Source organism: Hippopotamus amphibius, chromosome 11, assembly GCF_030028045.1.
Source record: "Hippopotamus amphibius kiboko isolate mHipAmp2 chromosome 11, mHipAmp2.hap2, whole genome shotgun sequence".
NCBI lineage: Eukaryota > Metazoa > Chordata > Mammalia > Artiodactyla > Hippopotamidae > Hippopotamus > Hippopotamus amphibius.
In genome coordinates, this window is record NC_080196.1 from 24,399,102 (window position 1) to 24,421,816 (window position 22,715).

The following is a 22,715-nucleotide window of genomic DNA, read 5'->3' on the forward strand; positions in this document are numbered from 1 at the left end:
GTTGATGGTCTTCTTAGTGTTGCTTTTATTGCTCATCTGACTCCCAAACCCAAGAATGAATCAAGGACTGTGGAGGAAGAGTTCATTTCTTCCCTCTGGAGGACTATCAATAGGGATTTCTGTCCCATGGAATCCAAAGGAGAGATGTTGCTTCAAGCTGAGTTGGGAAAGGAGATTTGGACTGTTTCATTACAGTTTCATTTTGCATGTTTTAATACTTCATAATAAATACTTTATCCTATTAGAAAAGTAAAACCTGCTCAATCACAGACAATATGTAAAAATGTGTAGAAGCAGAAAGATGGGATACCATCTAGTGTCTCTACCGGGAGGACCATGGTGAGCCCTTTCACGGGCACATCGTCACTTTGCAGCTGCCCTTAGTTCCCACCAGTTGCGAGTCTATACAGGACTGCATAGCTGTAGTCAGCTGTAGTCATACATTATAAATTATTTTGCACCTTGTTTTTGAAAACTATTATTATCAATAAGCAACTTTATATGATATTACAAACTCTCCTTAAACACTGCTTTTACCAGCTGTATACTATTTTGAAAAAAAGGATGTACCCACTCTTCTGTATCTTTTTTAAAAAATATATTTATTTATTCATTTATTTATTTATTGGCTGCATTGGGTCTTTGTTGCTGCATATGGGGTTACTCTAGTTGCAGCGAGTGGGGGCTACTCTTCATTGTGGTGTGTGGGCTCCTCATTGCTGTGGCTTCTCTTGTTGCGGAGCACAGGCTCTAGGCGTGAGGGCTTTAGTAGTTGTGGTACACAGGCTCAATAGTTGTGGCCCATGGGATTAGTTGCTCCGCGGCATGTGGGATCTTCCTGGAGCAGAGATTGAACCTGTGTCCCTTGCATTGGCAAGTGGATTCTTAACCATTGCGCCACCATGGAAGTCCTTTCTGTATCTTTTTTTACCATTACAAATAAAATCTTACTAATATCCTTTTTTTCTTTAATTTTATTTTTTATTTTTTTATTTTTGGCCATGCCATGCAACTGTGGGCTCTTAGTTCCCCGACCAGGGATTGAGCTCAGGACACCGCAGTGAAAGCACCTAGTCTTAACCACTGGGCAACCAGAGAATTCCCTGATTAATATTCTTATGCCTAGGGAGTTCCCTGGTGGTCTAGTGGTTAGGATTTGTAGCTTTCACTGTGGAGACCCAGCTTCAATCCCTGGTCATGGAACTGAGATCCCTCAAGCCACCTGGCATGGCCAAAAATAAAAAAATAAAATTCTTTTTCTTTTTTTTAAGAACTTTTATTGAGATATAATTGACACACAATAAACTATTATATTTAACGTGTACAAGTTGATATTTTTTTTCTTATTAACAATGTATATATGGGATGAATTGGGAGATTGGAATTGCCCCAAAAATAAAATTCTTATACCTAAACATCTTTCTATATTTTATTTTAAAATCATAGATTTCTTGAATAAAAATTACAGGGTCAAAGAGCATGAACATTTTTAAGGCTTGTCATACATGTTTGCAAATTGCTTTTCAGAATCACTACGCCGGCTTACATTCAACCCGTATTATTGAGCCCCTACTATGTACTGGGGCTGTTCTAGATGCTAGAGATACAGGTGGTGACAAGTAGACAAGGTTCCTGTTTTAAAGAACATGTATTTCAATGATACAGATGACAAAAACAATTATTCTGATATCAGTGTTAAGTGCTCTGGAGAGACATATGGCTGGGCTAGAAGATTGGTGGTGGCGATGGCAGGGCAAATATTTCAGAGTTTGTTGGATGTGACGCTTCTGAGGACTTGACCTTGGGACTCTGGAGCAGAGACCTGAATGGAGGGGGGAGCAGTCATGTGAGTCTCTGGAGAGGAGGTGCACTTGGAGAGTCACAGCAGGGACAGGAGCCCTGGGACAGGACTGTGCAGTGTCAGAGACCCATGTGAGTAGCTGAGTGAGCCAGGCTGAGCGTGGTGGGCTGAGGCCAGGGCGGCCAGAGGCGCCCTATCATGAGCGGCTTGTAGGCAGTGGTGAGGGACTGGGATTTCATCCTGCCTAAGAAGGGAAGACAGTGCAGTGTTCTGTGGGATGTGGTGGTGAGGATGTGTTCTAACTTACAGTTTAAAAGATCATGTCGTCTATTATGTGGGTAACAGACAGCAGGGCATGAGAGCCAGCAGGGAGCCCACCTGGAGGGCTAGGCTGTTTACTGTTGTGGAGAGGATGGTTCTAGAGCTCTACTCTCACAGCAGCAGAGCTGTGAGAAGTGACTGCACACGGTGATGATACATTTTAAAGACAGCGTTAGCAGTGAGTCAATGAAGAACCACACATTTATTCACTTATCTTAATTCCACACTTGATTCTGGGTGGCTTATTGCAACAAACTCAGTGTAATAGACATGAATTATTTAAAAATCAATACAAAGAAAAATATAAATTTTAAATGTTAAGACTGGGTTCAAGTTAGAATATTGCTAGGCAAGCTGGAATATCTGAAACATTGGTTGAAATGGAGAGTTTACTGTTTACCCAGCCATGGATTTTGTTGGCTCAAAATCTCTTATGATTATTGTCTAAAAGTGTCACAGGATGGGGTGATAGCTTAGGGTCAGTCCCTTGCTTCCTGCTTGGTTCTGTACTTAGAGTCTAAGCAAATTAATTCCAATATGTTCAAAGATTAAATGTAAGTCATTTAGCGAATGTAAAAACCTTAGGAATTCAAGGAGATTATACATTTTTTCCCCCAGAAATGCCTCCGCTGTGTGCTGCTGAAGAGATAGTGTCCTTTCTGGGGGCCTCAAGATGTAGAGGCTATTGAGGTATACCCCTAGATAGAGTTGTCCTTTCCACCTAACAGGTCCCATGAAGCCTTATAGTCAACTTCAGTGATCTCATCTGAACTAGAATTTTGGTTTTCTGATGTTGGTTCTGTTTGAGCATTTATGTGGGCTTAAAAGGGTAACAAAGATTTTCTTTCTTTTTTTTTTTTTTTTTAAATCAGATACATTCATTTTATTTGTTTATTTTAAAATAAATTTATTTATTAATTTATTTATTGCTGCATTGGGTCTTCATTGCTGTGCTCAGGCTTTCTCTCATTGTGGCCAGCGGGGGCTACTCTTCGTTGTGGTGCGAGGCCTTCTCGTTGCAGTGGCTTCTCTTGTTGCGGAGCACGGGCCCTAGGTACACAGACTTCAGTAGTTGTAGCATGCGGACTCAGTAGTTGTGGGGCACGGGCTTAGTTGCTCCCTGGCATGTGCGATCTTCCTGGACCAGGGCTCAAACCCATGTCCCCTGCATTGGCAGGCGGATTCTTAACCAGGGAAGTCCCAAGATTTTCTTGTAATGATATTTCTTTGAGGGAATTTGACATCCACCATCAGTGGCTCTGACTTCCCTGACCAGTCCCTGGAAGGAATGGACTGTCCTGCACCACTTTTCAGTAACCCTTTCTGTAGGAGTGATCAGTAGAGTCATGAGGTCCCCCATCTCACCCTCCTCCCTAATGCAGAGTCCTTTAAGCCTTTTTTTGGGGGGGGGGGCGGTCTTTGCAGTCTGCTGATCTGATGAGTATCATTGTCCCATCTCCAGAAATAAAGGCACATGTGACCATAACACAAAACTCATGAATCCAATGCCAAGGTGGGAAGGTTTCCTAAATTTTGACTCTGTATTTACACCCACGGTCCCCACACTTTTGGGCACCAAGCACCAGTTTATGGAAGATAATTTTCACACCGGCGGGGGCAGGGATGGTGAAGGCTATAATGAAGTTATGGGGAGGGATGGGCAGTGGCAGAGGAAGCCCAGTTCCTAACAGGCCTCAAGGGGTTGGGTACACCTGATGTACACAGAGACAGAGCTGGAGGAGGCAGGGTGGGATGTCTAGAGGGGGAGCCACCGGTGTCCTTCAGGGCTTCACTTAGTGGTCTTTGCCTCTCTTTTTTCCTGTGGTTCAGAGGAATTTGTACTCCAGGAGGAGAAGGCTTTTGAAAAAGGCGAGAGACATTCAGGGGAGGGGAAAATGATGAGGAAGGGAGACAAAGCAGAGAGGAGCTGGGCAAGAGGTGGAGTCCCGGAGGAGAGGGGCCTGGCCTGAGGGCAGCAGGTCTGGAACCCAGCAGCTCACTGCATGCAGTTCTGAAGCACGTGAAGAATGGGGAGAGTGCAGCACACTGACCACACTAGTAAAGTCACCATCTTCCCTGTCCTGTTCCCCGCCTCACACTCTGCATTGCCTTCTGCTCTGCATCTTTTCCATTGTCTGTATCCCCTTGTAACAGAACGCTTTCCTTATTTATTACGATGACAGTGTACAGTGTGTCTCTTCCCACGAGAACACATGCTCCACAAGGCCAGCAATTTTCTGTTTTTACCTCAATGATATTTCCCAGATGCAAAACCCATTGTGGCCCACAACCAGTACCAGTTGAACGAATGGTCAATGTAAAGCACCTCCTATTCTAGAGACAGTATCTTTATTCATGTAACCTCAGGCCAAACTGTTTTGTGGCAGCTACAGCACAACATCTACTCACATTGACCTCAAGGCTGTCCGTGTTTTTCTCACAAGTGTTACAGTCTCCTTCCCTCAAATCAACGCTCCTCCGCACGACATCACACAAGTATATTTTTCTTTTCAGAAAATAATGATCCTTGACGTATGGGTCTTATTTTGCAACCAAAAATAAACCTAAATTAGACTCTGCTTTATAAATCCATGCGTTTGTATTGGAACCAGCACTAGGATTACTAGAGCTCAGGGCAGGGAGAGTGAGTGGGTAGGCGAGCAGAGCAGAATTCCCACAGGAACTAATCTAAGGTGAGACATTATGGTTTCCTTCCTTTGTGCTCATTCCAGAATCTGGATCCTTTGAGAATGTTGGGGGAAATATGGAAAGAACAAAGACATCCCTGAAGGATGGCAAGAGGTGGATGAATCTGAAAATCCATCTCTGGACACAGACTCTTCTGTGTGCAGGGGCAGCCTTGGGCCTTGAGGGGACTGTGACAGGCAAAGGACTCCTCCAGCTGTCAGAGATGGGGGACACCCAGAGGACAATAAAACACAAACTCAGGCAAAAACCTCTAAAGAGACAAAGAAACAACAAATAAACAACCAAAAGATGGGGCTGAGGAGTGGACCCAGGCCTGAGCCGAAACTGACCGACCACACAAAACCCTTCCTGCCCACTGTCCAGGAGATAGGATGAGGTCCAGGTGATGTCTGAGTCCCTGTGACCACAGGTCCTGGCCAGACAAGGTTCTACTGAAGGGACAGGACAAAGGAGCAGCGAAGATGACCCAGCAGAGCAGTGACCACATCAGAGCCCACAATGCACTGAGCACTGACTGGTCACAGGCCCAGTCCACACTTGGCTTCTCACAGCCTCCTCCTGCAACAGACTGAGAACAGCAAGCACAATTATTCTACAAGGTTCTCAGTGTTTCCATTTATTTCCTCTCTCAAACTTTAGGAATCCTCACCTTTAATATCCCATTAACTCCTCATGGCACCAATTAGAAAAAAACAAATTCAAATAAATAGATTTTATTTTCAATAAGGAAATAAAACCTTACTACTCAGTGCAAAAGGAAATAAACACAGGGAAGGAGATGGCCCAGCACTGTTTCTGTTAGAGCAGGAAAGTGGATCAGGGAAGAGCACACAGGTCAGGGTGGGCAGGGGTCGCCGTGGGCAGGGCTGGGCCAGTCTCCCCACCTCCTCACACTATGCTGATAGGAACACAGACACATTCAGATGCAGCTGCAGAAAGAGGAGTCAGGGGATCTAAACTCACAAAGTGGGACTGAGCATCACTCAGTCCCCACAAGGCAGCTTTCTCACACTGTGGAAGAAATAATCATGAACACATTCAGGTCAGTCACGGAGGTGCTGACATTCTCAACAGCCCCCCACATGCTCAAATGTGCCACTCAAAGATCCCCATCACCCACTGTGTCCCCTCTGCCCCAACACCTCTCCCATCTAGGCCCTCCAGGGACTCACCTCCATGACCCATGAGAGACACATCAGAGCCCTGGGCACTGTCATAGCCTGGGATAGAACAAAACCAGGATGTAGTCAGACCCACAGGAGAGAAACTAGAGAAGGAACTTTGAGGGGGGCCAGCCCCCACATGGCCTCCTGTCTACATATCACCAGAGTCTCAGGAATCACACCTCCTCCGTACTAACTGGCAGCCTGAATGTAGCTCCCTCCTTTTTCACTTGTAAGAAGAAAACATCACATGAGAGGCCAAGGAGAAGATTGAGTCATGAGATCCTAGAGGAAATCCTTAGTCCTGGACCCCAGAGAACTTTCCAGAACTGTGACCAAAAATCCAGGACAGGATCAGGAACACGAAGAAAGGACACATGGGGGGATTGGACCAACTTGCCCTCATGGGGGTCTGTCCTTAGCTGGGCCTTCTCCTCGGACCTTCAAGTGCTAAGAAACAGGCCCCCAACTGGATTTATGAAGGTGAAAAATCTGTCTTTCATTTTCACATGTACTTTACAAAAGAGTAAGTGTTAGCATCAGCTCCTGACTCCACATGTGTGTGGAGGGTACTTTCCAGTAATGAGGCAGCAAACTTCTACTTGGGCTTGAAACCCCACAGTGAGACAAGAAAGCTCAGATCCCTCCCTCCCTCCCTTCCCTACCTCAGCGCTTCTTTCTCCAGATCACAGCTCCAGCCACCACAGCTCCAGTGACCAGGCAGAGAACCAGGCCAGCAATGATGCCCATGATGGGGATGGAGGGCTGAGGGGGTTCTGTGGAGGAAAGGGAAGAGGCCCTGACCTCAGGCTTCAGTTTTGACTTTGCTGAACCTGTCCTGAAGGGCTCCTGCTTTACCTGAGAAGAAGCTCCACCCCCATCTCCCCCCTTACCCCATCTCAGGGTGAGGGGCTCCTGAAGCCCCTCGTGCTGCGCATGGCACGTGTATCTCTGCTCCTCTCCAGAAGGCACCACCAGGGCTGCCTACTTCTGGAAGGTTCCATCCCCTGAAGGCCTGGTCTCCACAAGCTCCATGTCCTGGGTCTGGTCCTCCCTATCACGCTGCCAGGTCAGTGAGATCTCCTCAGGGTAGAAGCCCAGGGCCCAGCACCTCAGGGTGACCACATCTTCAGAGATGGGGTGATGGGTCACGTGTGTCTTTGGAGGGTCTGAGGAGGAAGAATCAGAAAATGCACACTCTGTGTTCCCTCCATGGGCCACTGAGGCAGCATCATGTGCCCATCCTGAGAATGGACAGGACAATGGGTTTGAAAAGAAGAAGCACAAACACCAGACACCAGCCAGGACTCTGGGGTCTGGGAAAATCTAGTTCTCGGAAGGTTCTAGAATAAGGATGAAATACAAGGTAGGAGGCTCCATGTAAGGGGGGAGAATACAGAGTGATGATCCTGACTTTGGTGGAGGTTCAATGATTCAGGAAAGCTGGAGTCGGGCCTTCTAAGATGCTCTCGGGCTGAGCTCAGGCCTTGAGAGAGAAAGTCAAGGTTCAGGAGATGGTGGCCAGGATCAAAGGGCAAAGCTTGGCAGTTATTTCAGGGATGGTTTCCTGCTTCTTTCCCAAAGAGACGGGAATCCTTAATTGTTCTTCAGAGACGTGGGGCCCCTGGCGAGTCTCTGTCTTGTACAGAATGTGACAACCTGGGCGGATTCCTCCCTCTCCCGACAAGAAGCCGGGGCGGTGTTCCCTCAGGGACCCCGTGTCCTCTCCTCGTGTGTGGGAAGACATTCGGGAACCTTTTTGATGTGGGCCGAGCGATGGGATTCTTGAGCAGTGGAGGAGCTGAGGGTGCAGGGCGTGGAGACTAATATCACCCTGTTTGGTCCTGAGGGATGGCTGGTTAGCCAAAGACGGGTAAGATTCCTCAGAGGAGGAACAACCTAAGACAGGCACAGCCGTAGAGGGGCCAACAGGGGTGGTGCATAGAGCCTTCCTTATATCACCGTGTTTGGCCCTGGAGGATGACTGGTTAGCCAGAGACGGGTAAGATTCCTCAAGGGAGGAACAACCTAAGACAGGCACAGTCGCAGAGGGGCCAACACGGGTGGGGCACAGACCCCCAATATCTGAGAGAGGTCTCCTGCCCCCAGGGCTGTTTTGCTCTCCACCCCCAGCTCAAATCCACACCTGCTCAACTCAGACCCAGGAAGTAAACAAAGATAATTGCCTCAATCATGTGAGGCCTTTGACTGTTTATGAGTGTAACCTGAGAATGTTAGCCCACGAACTCAATAAAAGCAGCCTGGGATGAGTCAGCGGGGCTCTTGATCCGAGAGGTCTTGAGCCCCCCGGTCCCACTTTTCTCTTCAGTCTGTGTCTGTGTCTTCTTCATAAGCTTGCGGCACCCGTCACTCACCTCGAGTCGCCGAGCTGGTCTCGGCACTCGTGGGAAGCCAGCTCCAGCCTGAGGGGAGGTCAGGGCGGCCCCATGGCCCCTGGTACCTGCGAAGTCGCTCCACGCACCTGCCCTCCAGGTAGTTCCTGTCCTGCTCCGCATCACCGGCCACCTCCCACTTGCGCTTGGTGATCTGAGCCGCTGTGTCCGCCGCGGTCCAGGAGCGCAGGTCCTCGTTCAGGGCGAGGTAATTGGCGCCGTCGTAGGCGAACTGCATGTTCCCGCGGAGGAGGCGCCCGTCCGGCCCCACGTCGCAGCCGTACATGCTCTGGAGGCTGTGAGACCCTGACCCCGCCCCGACCACCCGCAGTGACTAAACCCAGACTGAAAATGAAACCGGGTCAAGTCCGCGCGTTTCCTCCCGGGTCGGGGGGCGGGGCGGGCCCCGCCGTGTTGGGGCGACCCCGGCCCGTCCCTGGGGATAGAGGTCGTGACCGGGACCCGGGCCCGCGTCGCTCACCGGCCTCGCTCTGGTTGTAGTAGCCGCGCAGGGTGTTCAGGTTCCCTCCGGAACTCTGCCCAGTACTTGACAATCCGCGTCTCCCGATCCCAATACTCCGGCCCCTCCTGCTCCACCCACGGCGCCCGCGGCTCCTTCCTCGGATTCGGGGCGTCGCTGTCGAACCGCACGAACTGCGTGTCGTCCACGTAGCCGACGGCGATGAAGCGGGGCTTCCCGAGGCCGGGCCGGGACACGGCGGTGTGGAAATACCTCAGGGAGTGGGAGCCTGGGGGCGGGGAGGGGTGAGAGCCGGCCCGACCCTCCTCCCGGCGCGGGGCCCCGGGTCCGACGTGATGGGGCCGGGAAGGAGGAGGGGGCGAGGGGCTCGTGAGAAGGAAAAGATGGGAGAAGGGCCGGGACCTCGGGGGAGAGAAGAGGGGGCGAGACGCGAGGGGCGGACAGGACGGGACCGGGGAGATGGGCGGGTCTGGGCGGGGGGTAGGGAGTCGCTCCTTCCCTGGGGGTCCGGCCCCCCGACCCCCGGGCGGTCCCCTCGCTCCTCCCCGCAGAGGCCGCTCCCTCCCGACCCCGCACTCACCCGCCCGGGTCTGGGTCAGGGCCAGGGCCCCCGAGAGCAGCAGGAGCGGGGTTCGCAGCCCCACGACCCGCATCCTCCGGCCTACGGGTAAGTGAGTCCCGGCGGGTCGGACGCTGATTGGCTTCTGTAGGAACCAGACACGCAATGGGAGTGAGAACTGAGGCCCAGGCAGGAGGGCCCCACACAGGTTGTGAGAGAGAAAGTGGGAGACGCGGGATCCCCAACCCGGAGCGTCCCCGCCCAGACACCGCCCTCCTGCCTGAGACCCTGAGAGCCTCGCCCTCCCGGGGACCTGGGCCTTTGCCCGGAGCCTGCTCCTTCTGCTCAGAGAGCTCTTGGTCACTCTGTCTCCCTGGGTCCTGGCCCAGGGGCTGTATGGTCAGCGATTTTCAAAACATCTTGGTCAGAATATTTACAGGGTTCCACCAATTAGTGAGGACCCTAAGAATAATTTTGTTTATATGCTTACTTCTATGGGTACTTTCCATAGTAGGAATAATAGAGTTTAAAAATTTTAATTCGTTTATTTAGAATAATATTAATAACCCATGCATTTAATAGGAAAAATAACTGTTTCCCAAAATAAACGTGGTACTGGGAACAGTGGAGCTTTTTACAATTTTATATATTTGCAAGTCTCTTTCTTGCCTGTCTCAGTTGAAAACCACTGGATTTTCATCTTTGCTTCTGCATTGAATCCATTATTTTGATTGAAATCTATGAAAATAAAAATGCCCACACATATGTAGGAGTAGTGTTTTTAATAACCTTTTCAGATAATTACATAAGTTCATCTTTGATCCAAAACTAAAACTACACAAGTTGTAGTGTCTCAAAGGTTATTTTCAAAGTGCACCTGAAGCCATATCATTGACTATTTGCTATTCTGTTACATTAAAATCCATAAGCCTATTTTTTTTAATTAATTAATTTTAAAGCTCTTTATTGGAATATAATTGCTTTACACTCTTGTGCCAGTTTTTGAGGTACACCAAAGTGAATCAGCTGTATTTATACATATACCCCCACATCTCCTCTCTCCCACGACTCCTTCCCAATCTCCCTATTCTGGCACTCTAAGTCATCACTCATCACGGAGTTTATCTCCCTATGTTATGCAGGAACTTCCCACTAGCTATCTATTTTACATTTGGTAGTATATATATGTCAATGCTACTCTCTCACTTCATCCCAGCTTCCCCTTTGCACCCCCCCACCCCATGTCCTCAAGTCTGTTCTCTACATCTGCATCGTTATTCTGGCCCTATCACTGGGTTCATCAGCACCATTTTTTTAGATTCCATATATATGTTGGCATACGGTATTTGTTTTTCTCCTTCTGGCTTACTTCGCTCTGTATGACAGACACTAGGTCTATCCACCTCATTACAAATAACTCAATTCCATTCTTTTTTATGGCTGAGTAATATTCCATTGTATATATGTGCCACATCTTCTTTACCGTTCATCTGTTGATGGGCATTTAGGTTGCTTCCATGCCGTGGCTATTGTAAATAGTGCTGCAATGAACATTATGGTACATGTTTCTTTTTGGATTATGGTTTTCTCAGGGTATAGGCCCAGTAGTGGGATTGCTGGGTCATATGGTACAGTGATCAAGACAGTATGGTACTGGCACAAAAACAGAAATATAGATCAATGGAACAGAATAGAGCCCAGAGATAAACCCACGCACATATGGGCACCTTATCTTTGATAAAGGAGGCAAGAAAATACAATGGAAAAAAGACAGCCTCTTCAATAAGTGGTGCTGGGAAAACTGGACAGCTGCATGTAAAAGAATGAAATTAGAACACTTTCTAACACCATACACAAACTCTTAGAGGAAAACATAGGCAGAACATTCTATGACATAAACCAAAGCAAGATCCTTTTTGACCCACCTCCTAGAATAATGGAAATAAAATCAAGAGTAAACAAATGGGACCTCATGAAACTTAAAAGCTTTTGCACAGCAGAAGAAACCATAAATAAGAGAAGAAGACAGCCCTCAGAATGGGAAAAATATTTGACAACGAAGCAACAGACAAAGGATTAATCTCCAAAATATACAAGCAGCTCATGCAGCTCAATATCAAAAAATCATATAACCCAATCCACAAATGGGCAGAAGACCTAAATAGACATTTCTCCAAAGAAGACATACAGATGGCTGACAAACACATGAAAAGATGCCCAACATCACTAATCATTAGAGAAATGCAAGTCAAAGCCACAAAGAGGTATCACCTCACACTGGTCAGAATGGCCATTATCAAAAAATCTAGAAACAATAAATGCTGGAGAGGGTGTGGAGAAAAGGGAACCCTCCTGCACTGTTGATGGGAATGTAAGTTGATACAGCCATTATGGAAAACAGTTTGGAGATTCCTTAAAAAACTAAAACATAAGCCTATTTTGTACATTGAATATCTCTTGTACTAATGTAAGATTTTTAAAAAGTTTTACTAAGTTTTCTACATCTTCCACTGTCATTCATTCTTTCAAGTAAACATATTCCATGAAAAAGAGGGTACTTCAGCTCACAGAAATTATTTTCTTGGGACATAGTACTATGGAATGTATCAGAAGTACTTGATGTGTACTTCCCATGTCATCATAAAAAATACTTTCTTTTTGGGAAAAATAACAGTTTATTAGCATTTTGAGATACGACTATAAACCTTTTGATTTTCCTAAAAGAAGCAGCTCGCTTTTGCAGTAGGAAATACTGTATAACATAACACTATTTGAGCAAGGCGTATGTTAAGATTAGTATACCATCTTCTGAATTTCATGTAAGCATGAGAAATCTGACAGGCCAATATTTGCACTAGGTATTTTAAAACTACTCTAGCACAAGTGGATAATAGCAGATTTTAGAATTATCATACCATTCTATACCGCATTATAATATGATATACTTTATTTCTGTTCCTCTTACAGTGTATCAAGTGGTCTTTTAGAGTATCATCAGAGAAAGGGTAACATTCACCAAGCGCACTCACTTCAAAGAAAATACATATCTGTTTTATGCCATCAAATTTACCATTCATTGTTCAAGGAAAACAGCACCATTAAGTGCTACAGTCGTGTAGAATCTTACTTGTCCATGTAATTATTGCTTGTCAATTAAGTCCCATCATTTAACTTTAGCTCCATAGGATCCCCAGGGGAAGCAGAGGTGTCCCCTGATCCCTAGAGTAAAAAACACACAGTAAGACAATCTAGGAGGCCAAAGTGAACATGAGAAGTTCAAGTAGATGGTGAGATTTGATCTGAGGAATACCTGGGATCAGGTGGGTCCTGGCTGAGGGGTGCAATGGGAAGGCCATCAGGTGTCCAGGGACTGGCAAGTGAGGTGGCAGCTGATCTATGATGACCTCCTGCTGGGTCGGCTCCGGGAGAGTCCTGATTTCAAGTACAATCTCAAATCTGTCAGGTCCTGATCCCAAATGTATTCATTCAGTGGTATTGGCACATCTACTTTGCCCAGTGCTGGGCTGGGGGCCTGTAATATACTTGAAACCAAGGTGTACACTCTGCTTCCACATGGCTGAGAAATGATCATAATGGAATACAGTGAAGGCTGTTGTAGGCAGAGTAGCAGGTAATTAAAATCATCTCCTCCGCTCTCTCCCACAGTTATTACAACCATTGTTCATTATCCTCAGTCTGATATTTCTTAGAATATATAGGATTTCAGCAAAGTTCCCCAAGGAAGCGGACTCAGTGCTTTGGGGATAGGAGACATGTGGACCAGACCCTGGGTATGCTGCACAGATCTCCTCCTTTGGACGACTCCCACTGAGACCTACTGCCCACCTTCACGTTGTCTCCTAGGACATTAGGGACATTTCTGAGGAGACTACTTGGTACCCAAAGATTCATATCACTAAGCAGGGACAACATGATTGAAAAATATCCTTAAGATGTTGCATAGTTTGTGAAAAGCTGTTTTACACAGATAGATGCTTATAGATGGATAGAGAGAGAGAGGACAGGACAGAGGTGGACACAGATGGGGGACTGGACACATAATTGTACATGGCTGTGTGTCACAGGGACAACTTATGTCAGTGGCTCACCTTATATTTGTTACTTGTAATGGACTTTCATCAGCTTCCAAATGAGATTAAAGAAGAAAAGCAAATCAATGAACCTTAAAGAAAATCCCTAAATTTGGAAAACATGTGATTAAGGCTAACTAGGGAAGGACGACTAGTGAAGGGGGCAGTGTGTTTGTCATGAGCAGCCACACAGCGCCCTCTGGTGGCCTTGTGAGAAATGGCATGAGTGCTGCGGGGCTCCATGGTTTTGCCAGCAAAAGAGGCCAACGTTCCCACTTGCCCGCTTCCCAGTCCTGCTGTCAGAGCAAACCAAATTCGGCAAGATGCAGTGTTTTGGGGGTGCCTCCTAGTGGAAGTCACTGTCTTGACTGCGACATAATAGGCCACTTCCCAAGCGTAGGCTTTCAGGGAGTGTGGATTGAGCCCCTGAGTCCGGCCCTGGGTCCACAGCAGAGAATAGAGAGGAGGTGGGTGCCTCGCGGGACCTGCAGGGAAAGGGTGGGAACGTGCTGGGGGTCACTTGTCTGCACCCCAGCGCTGTGTGTCTGCTGTGGAGAAATTAGTCTCCCCAACCAAAGCCATTCATGGCACTTTTCTGTTTACGTTAACAATGAAACATTTTTGAATTTAGAAAACTATCACTCAATATCTCTGTATGATGTCATCTAAATGAATACAGCTTTCTAAACAATGCGATTACCTTATCTCACCAGTCTCTTTGTCACTTAATATGAGTAATTATTCCATGCATTTATAACTTGAGAATGTAGGAATTTAATGAATTTAACAGCATACAATTCCTTATGCTACCTTGTACTTAAAGGCCCTGCTTCTAAGCTCCTGTTGCCAGCTTCCTCCACAACCATATCTTGTTCTTCTCTGAACGTGGAGTCCAAATCCTTCACCTCCAGGTAGCTTCCAAATCTGGAATCACTCCATGAACTTCCAGAAGACGTTCTCTTTATGCTTCTCCCCCAGGATGGCAGGCACTTCCTACCACATCTTCTCTCCCTCTGTGGATTCAGAGCTTCTCCCAGACCAAGATGTTGCACAATCGGTTCTCAGGCTGCTCTTTGCACAGTGCTCGGCGTGTGGTAAAGAGTCACCAAAGATGTGAAAACTAAATACACTGAAATGAATTACTCACTGTTGCCGACACCTTTATTTTTTTAAATATTTATTTATTTGGCTGCGCTGGGTCTTAGTTATGGCACGCAGCATCTTTTAGTTGCAACATGTGGGATCTAGTTCTGTGACCAGGGATCAAACCTGGGCTCCTGGACTGGGAGCGAGGAATCTTAGCCACTGGACCAACAGGGAAGTCCTGCTGACAACTTTAATTGTTCCCCGCTTCTTGGGGGCACATGTGGAACACTTCCCAGCCTCCTTTGTGGCCCTCAGACCATGTCGTCGCCAATGGAGCAGGAGAGGAAGTGATGTGTGTGCTTCCAGACCTGGTCCATTGTAACCTCCCCCATGCATTTCTCCCCATTCCTGCCCCTTCTGCTGGTGGAGGCAGATGGGGAGGAGGTCCAGAGCACCTAGGAATCCCGAGAAGCAGGCGAGGCTCAAAGGGCTTGAGCTGGTACCAAGCACCAGTTGGGGGGTGGACTCCAGGTGTCCTCTGCTGGGTGTCTTTAGACTACTGGAGGAATAATGCTATTTTTAAAATAATATTTATTTATTTATTTGGTTGCCCTAAGTCTTAGTTGCAGGACCGGGGCTCCTTTGTTGTGGATGCGAACTCTTAGTTGGGGCATGCCTGTGGGATCTGTTCCCTGCCCAGGGATCGAATCTGGGCCCCCTGTATTGGGAGCTCAGAGTCCTAGCCACTGCACCACCAAGGAAGTCCCAAAGAATAATGCCTTCATCTTCATCTTTGTGCTGCTTCCCCACCTGGAGTGTCACATTGTTGGGCATCAACTCAGTCCTCAACTTCCCTTTCCTCAGGTCAGGGGTCTTCCAGGAGTCCCAGCCTCTCAGCTGTTATAGAAGATACATTTAAAATGTGGATATAGGGCTTCCCTGGTGGTGCAGTGGTTAAGAATCTGCCTGCCAATGCAGGGGTCTCAGGGTGGAACCCTGGTCTGGGAAGATCCCACATGCAGCGGAGCAACTAAGCCCGAGCACCACAACTACTGAGCCTGTGCTCTAGAGCCCATGAGCCACAACTACTGAAGGCCAAGCTCAAACAGCCCATGCTCCATAATAAGAGACGCCACTGCAGTAAGACGCCTGCACACTGCAGTGAAGAGCAGCCCCCACTCTCTGGAACTACAGAAAGCCTGCACAGCAATAAAGACTCAATGCGGCCAATAAAGAAAGTAAATTAAGAAAAAAAAAAAAAGAGGCTTCCCTGTTTGTGCAGTGGTTAAGAGTCTGCCTGCCCAGGCAGGGAACACGGGTTCAAGCCCTGGTCTGGGAGGATCCCACATGTCACGGAGCAACTAAGCCCATGCGCCACAACTACTGAGCCCCCAAGCTGCAACTACTGAAGCCTCAGGGCCTAGGGCCCATGCTCTGCAACAAGAGAAGTCACTGCAATGAGAAACCCAGGCCCTGCAACTAAGAGTAGCCTCCTCTTGCCACAACTAGAGAAAGCCCGTGGGCAGCAACAAAGACCCAATGCAGCCAAAATAAATAAATAAATAAATAAAATAAATTTTTAAAAACAAGATCATCAGTTTTAAAATAAATAAATAAAATGTGGAAATAAGGATAATGATTTAGGAAAGATAAGATTATTTATTTATTTATTTATTTTTTTAAATTTTTATTTATTTATTTATTATTTTGGGGGGTTTATTTATTTTTAAAACTTATTTTACTGAAGCATAGTTCATTTACAATGTTGTGTTAATTTCTGCTGTGTAGCAAATTGATTCAGTTATACATAAGTATGTATAATCTTTTTCATATTCTTTTCCATTACGGTTTATTAAGGAAAGATAAGAATTTTCAATGTGTCAACCAGGACGTTTGAAAGCAGACCTGCTTTTCTGCTTTTTTTCCTTTTTTTTTTCCCTGTGAGTAAGCTGTGGTGAAAATAATTACTATTACAGTTTGCTACCATAGTCTCCATTAGTGCTAAGTTATACCTCAAAGCAAATGTCAACATAGTGAAAAGTCAAATAATATCTCAGTGATGCTATGAAAGTAGGTTTCCCCTCATGGATCTCTTGAAAGGGTCTCAGTGACGTCCACGGTTCCACAGAGCACACTCTGAGAACTGCTGTTCTGAAGAAACCAGGGAGTCTCCCAACGGATCCCTGCCTTTGCCTCCTCTTCATTTCGGAGAATCCTTCTCCCTGAGCTGGACTCCCTGCCTCCCCAGTTATAGCTGAGGGCCCTGCCCCTCGGCTCCTCTAGGAGAGAACTCACCCCCAGGAAACTTAGGGCAGAGAGTATCCTCATCTGAAAAGGGAGGAGGAGGGTGAGGTGTTTCCCCTTTGGAACTGGGAACCGTTTGTGCCTAAAGGCACCACATGCACTTATAAGGTATTTGCTTATGTTACACACCAGCTTAGTATATATTCAGATCCCAGACAGAGATTTGACATGGTCTCTAAGAGAAGTAATACTGGCCCTTTCATCTCAAGTGAGTCTAATGCATCTGACTTGAGGTCCGCAAAGCATGAAGAGCAGTCCTGTCCAACAGAATGTTCTGTGATGAAGGAATTGTTCCATATCTGTCCTGTCCAATCAGGTAGCCACTAGCTACACGTGGCTACTTAGCAGCTCAAAAGTGGCTATTGCACTGAGCACTTTAATTTTATTTAATTAACTTCTTTTGAAAATATTGTTATTTATTTTATTGAAGTATAGTCGTTTTACAATGTGTTAATTTCTGCTGTACAGCAAAGTGACTCAGTTATACATATATAGACATTCTTTTATATCTTCTTTTCTGTTATGGTTTATCCTAAGATAATGATTTCCGTTATGGTTTATCCTAAGATATTGATACCCGTTATGGCTTATCCTATGAATACAGTTCCCTGTGCTATACAGTAGGACCTTGTTGTTTATTCATTTTCCACATAATAGTTTGCGTCTTCTAACCCCAAATGCCCAGTCCATCTCTCCCCCAACTCCCTCCACTCTGGCAACCAAAAGTCTGTTCTGTGTATCTGCCAGTCTGTTTTAATTTTATTGAATTCAAATCACCATATGTGGCTAGTTGCTAGCATACTGGACAGTGCATATCGAGAAGGCTTTGGCCTTCGGTCTGACAACAGGCTTTGCCCAAACACCTAGGCCCCTGGCTTTGGACCAGGATGCCTGCAGCTCTGCCAACCTGCCCCCCTTGCAGCACCATTAGAAAGACTGGTCAACCAAGAGCTTGAGAATTCATAAAGAGTTTGCCCAGGGCTGGGCTGGGAAGCAGCCATGAAGCTGTAGTGCAGAGAATCGGTTTCTGAAGGAAAAAGAAATGGTGGCAAAGGGTTATCTGTAATGGGCACTGTCATGGGAAGATGATTCCACAAGTTTCCTGTGAGAAGCTGAGGAGGTGGGACCATCATTAGGACAGCAGAACAGTGAGTAGGGGGTATGGGGAGTGAACAATGGGATGGGAAACTCTCGTTGCCCTGCAGGATCTCACCCAGGCTCATAATTTTAAATAGCAATGACTCCACGATCCAAATCCCTGCACTTCACATCAGTGTATCCAACCACCTATTGGCCATCTTGACCCAAGGTCCTACATCACCTCAAATTCAACATATCTAAACTGAGGATATCCTCTTAGCCCCCACCAGGGAACAATCTGGCCCTCCTGCTACATTCCTGGTAGGTGGCATCACCATCCAACCTATCTGCTTGCTTACGTCAGAAGTGGGTCGTAGGGTAGGAAATTACCTTATGTCACAGTGGCCTCCTGGTACAGTACCATGAAGCTATCCCACAGGTCTTGGAACAAAAAGGCTCAAAGACCAAATGACGATGCTCGAACCACATGGTTTAAATAAACATAAAACAGACCATGAGGAGCAAGGCAAAGTGATGAGGGGAGACTAATATATTCAAGATCAGGTTCAAACTGAGTGGAAGGTTCACGCAGCGTGAATTCTGTGCTACGCAATATGCATCTGCCTTGTGACACTGGAACACTGATCGCCTCAGAGGTCTCATATATTTTAGGGCTCATCAGTAGGAAGTGCCTACTTGGTCCCTCCCTCCCTTTCTACCTCAGGTCACATAAATGTATTCTACTTCCTTATCAACATCTAACATGTCTCACAGATTCTAATGTACTTACCTATGAGTAACACTTCTCATACATTCCTTCTGTCCCATTTGTTGTCTTGTCTTCTAGAGCAGAACTGGCTATTCCCAGACAATCAGCAAGTGGGCTTTACATGGGCGCTTATCCTAGATTGCTGCCTCCCTCAACACCTCCCAGTTTCAAACAATTACCCAGCCCTGCCCATTTTCAACTTCCCATTTCTCCAATCTGCACATTCCTCTCTATGCTCCTCAAACCAGCCCATAGCACGGCTTGCTTGGTTTAGAGCCAGAGTCTTTCCACTTGGTCTCCCTCCCGCTGGTCTGAACCATTTAAAACCTGTCCTCCTTGATATAATCAAGGTGATCAGTATGGAAACGTGTGTGACTGCATAGCTCTCTGCTGCTCCTTCAAGGACTCCCTTTCATCCTCAGGATGACTTCCAAGCACCTTAGCAAGCTAAACAAGGCCCCTCAAAGGCTTACTTCACCCTCATCTCCCACCACTCCCTGCCTGCACTCCCTTCACTCTACACTCTCAGAAAACGGATGTTTGAGCATCTCTACTCCTGCTGCTCTTCCATGTCCCAGTGCGTTCCTGAGACGGTCCACTCTCAAGAGAAGACCCATCCCCCTTTGGCTCTATACACCAGTGGCATTAAGGCCTTACTTTGGCCTCAAACTGTCTACCACTCTACTGCACCCCTTTATTTCAGAGATGACCTCTGACATCTAATCCACAACGCATACACACACCCTGCACCCTCATCTATGGGCTGTACTGCACTAACGGGGCCATCCCTTTCTTGTTCAAGGTTTTTTCCTTTGCCTCCCTTTGAGCCCCTGGTGATTCCCTTCTATTCAGCAGAGAAATAGAGAGGTAGGAGGATTCAGGACAGTGCTCCTCGAGCTTGCCAGAGCCTAAGGATCGCCTGGGCTATTTGTTCCCCAGGGCGTTCCTCTCTAGAGCCTGACTCAGGATGTTCGGGTGGGGCTCAAGAATCTATTTTTAACAGGCACCTCACTGGTGATTCTTATGAGATATAATGCCTTGGACAAGGTTTTAACTCTCTGAGCTTTACTTTTCTCATGTATAAAATGAGGAATAGTGCCTATCTTAGAGGACTAGAGGTCATACCCCTCTCCTTTAAAAAAAAACAACTGCTGTGTATTTTAAAACACATTGTTAAACATAACTGCTGTTATCATTGGCTCCTTTTCCAGAACTATCTCCTTTTAAAGTCACTCCTTCTCTTCCCAAAATAAGCTCCTAGAATAAATTGTCCTTCTCTACTCTTTAGCTCCTACTCACTTTTTTTACCTCTAAATTTTTTTAAATTGAAGTATAGTTGACTTATAATATTATATTAGTTTCAGGTGTACCACATAGTTATTCAATATTTTTATAGAATATATTCCATTTAAAGTTGTGTTAAAATAATGGCTATATTTCCAGTGGGTAAGACTCTGAGCTCCCAATGCAGGGGGCCAGGGTTTGATCCCTGGTCAGGGAACTAGATCCCACAGGCCACAACAAAGAGTTCGCATGCCACAACTAAGGAGCCCACCTGCCGAAAGTACGACCCGGCAGAACCAAATGAATAAAAGTAAGTAAAAAAATAAATAAAATAGATTGGGACAGTGGAAATGTTCTACACCCTCATTGTGGTAATGCTAACATAGGTGAGTAAATTACCAAAACTCAACCAGTTGTGCATCTCAAACAGATGCATTATATTGTATATAAAGTATGTTCCTTCAAAGCTGATTTTTGAAATATTATCCTCTTTGGAATTTGTCCTTTGGTTAGGTAAACAAAACAAACAAAACACCCTGTTTTTGTTGCTAAGAGCTACACCCTGCACATCTGGAGGTGAGGAGTCCTGATGTCTGAAACTTACTCTCAAGGGGTCTGGCAATAACTGTAATAGCCGTCTATGTATACATTCAGAGAAAGATCAGACGGCTATGGCAAACTTTGAATAAATGACAGAACTAGATAAAGAATCCAAAAAAAAATGTTCGAAATCATAAAATCAAGCCGTTAACTGTTTATTTCCCCATAGCTTTTTTCTCCCTTTTTCGTCTCTTTTCCTTTCTTCAACCCCTGCCCCTTCCCTCCCTCCTTCTCCCACTCTCTCCTTTGCAGCTTATCCCCTGCATATTCAAGCCCACGAACACCCGAGACTCACCTCGGACTCGTCAGGAACCCACGCCCAAGTCGGAGCTCACGCGGCCCTTCTGGCAACGGTGAAGCGCTGCCCGGCTCCGCTGTTGCTGTATCTTCTCAAGAAGTCACCCCACTCTTTGAAGTCATACTGGGTTTAAAGTAGTTTCCTCCCTGAACCTGGCAGAACCTCGGTGGGTTTTGTTTCTTTGTTTTTTTCTGGATGCTTAGTCTCTGCTTTTCGTTCCCGTGGGGCAGGACTGGACTCAAAGGCCAGATCCGCGGCGGGCGCTTTCCTTCCTGGGGGGACGCGAGGCTGTAGGAAGTGTCCTTGGATCCTAAAACCAAGGGTGGCCCACGCGGGGGAGGGGCTAGAAGAAGCATCTCCGAACTCAGAATCAATCCCGAGGCTGTTGATGAAAGAAGGCGGATTCCAGATCTCCCTTCAGACCTGAGACGCGGACCTTCCGCGGACCCGGGCAGGTCTGCATTTTCACAGCCTGCAGATGCAGTTGTCCAGCAGTCTGAGAACCAGAAACCTAAATGCAGTTCACTCCTCTCCCAACCTGCCCATAGGCGCCTTCATTCTGCTTTCATATCCACGAACAACTCTTCTTGCCTTTGAGCCAGAGGGAGGGGTTCGGTGACCTGCCAGGGTTCGGCGAGGCCCCGCCTTGGGTTATGTAAGCATCTGGGCCGGCGGGTTTTCGGTTTCTTTTCCGGACGCGGCAGCAGGGCCAGAGGTCTGCGGAGAGAAAGACGCCTGTATGCCGGTGAGTCCAGGGGTACGAAACGGAGTGTGGAGGGAGCAAAAACAGTTTATAGGGCAGAGCAGGGAGGCTGGAAGCAGGGTGGGGTGGAGGGACAACACCTCGTAAAAAGACTAGCTTGATGGGGGCGGGGCAGCCACGCCTAAATGCAGGAGAGCAGCCCAAATCTGGAGTCCTCCCCTCCCACGAAGAGCAGTTGGCTTTCTCTCTCATTGCAATCCTCTCTAAATGCTGTGAGACAAACCTATCATAGTAGTATCAGTATTAGAAGTCTTTTTGTGGCTTGGGGAGAGAGATGTTACTCAAATGAGACAAGTTGCTGGAGCTGCCACACTTAGCAAGTCTGTGAAGGAGGAAGGACATGGAGGAAAGGGCTTGGTCCAGCTGTCAGGAGAGCTGGGTTCCATTTGTCTCTCTATATTTTCACTACCCGTTTGTGACCTTAGCAATGATAAGAATCTTTCTGAGATGGGACAGGACCCAGTCCCTGACCTGCTAAATAAATTATGATGGTCAAACTAATTAATTAATAAAAACGATGTGAAATCCAAGAAATTGTTACAACTTTCTGAGGCATGACATTTCCATCCACAGGAAAAGTATTGGATAAGGAGCTGAGTGGAATGGTTACTAATGAGAGGCAGAGTACAACTTAAAAAAAAGCACTTGCAGGGAGACAAAGATGAAATGAACACAGTTCCTGATCCTACAGTGGCTCATTGTCTAATGGGGGGAGTATAAAATGGTCAGATGGGGTTCAAGGCAGGGCATACTTGGTTCCATCCGGGAAATTTCACCCAGGGCTAGCCCAGGGATTCTAAAAGTTGCCTACACATTTGGAATCGCTGAGGGGGCTTTCAAAGATATGAAGGGCTAGGTTCAACCCAAGAGGTACTGATTCAATTGGTTTTGGCCATGGCCTAGACATATGGATAGTAAAAACTCCCCAGGTGGTTCTATAAGCAATCAAGTCTGAGGACCATGGCATAGGTATTCCAAAGAGCATGAGATGTGTGTTGGGGATAAGGCACAGC

At 46.7% G+C, this 22,715-nt stretch overlaps 1 pseudogene across 1 annotated transcript; it reads right to left on the bottom strand.

Annotated features, from left to right (window-relative positions):
* Positions 1-1,557: 1,557 nt before the first annotated feature.
* Positions 1,558-21,688, bottom strand: LOC130830785 (BOLA class I histocompatibility antigen, alpha chain BL3-7-like; annotated as a pseudogene). Its single transcript, XR_009047907.1, has 10 exons — positions 20,937-21,688; positions 12,738-12,859; positions 12,498-12,646; positions 10,097-10,165; positions 9,449-9,572; positions 8,869-9,136; positions 8,370-8,693; positions 6,888-7,163; positions 6,660-6,770; positions 1,558-6,051 (listed from the first exon to the last, which is right to left on the bottom strand). The product of XR_009047907.1 is annotated as a BOLA class I histocompatibility antigen, alpha chain BL3-7-like (transcript).
* Between the last annotated feature and the right edge of the window lie 1,027 nt (positions 21,689-22,715).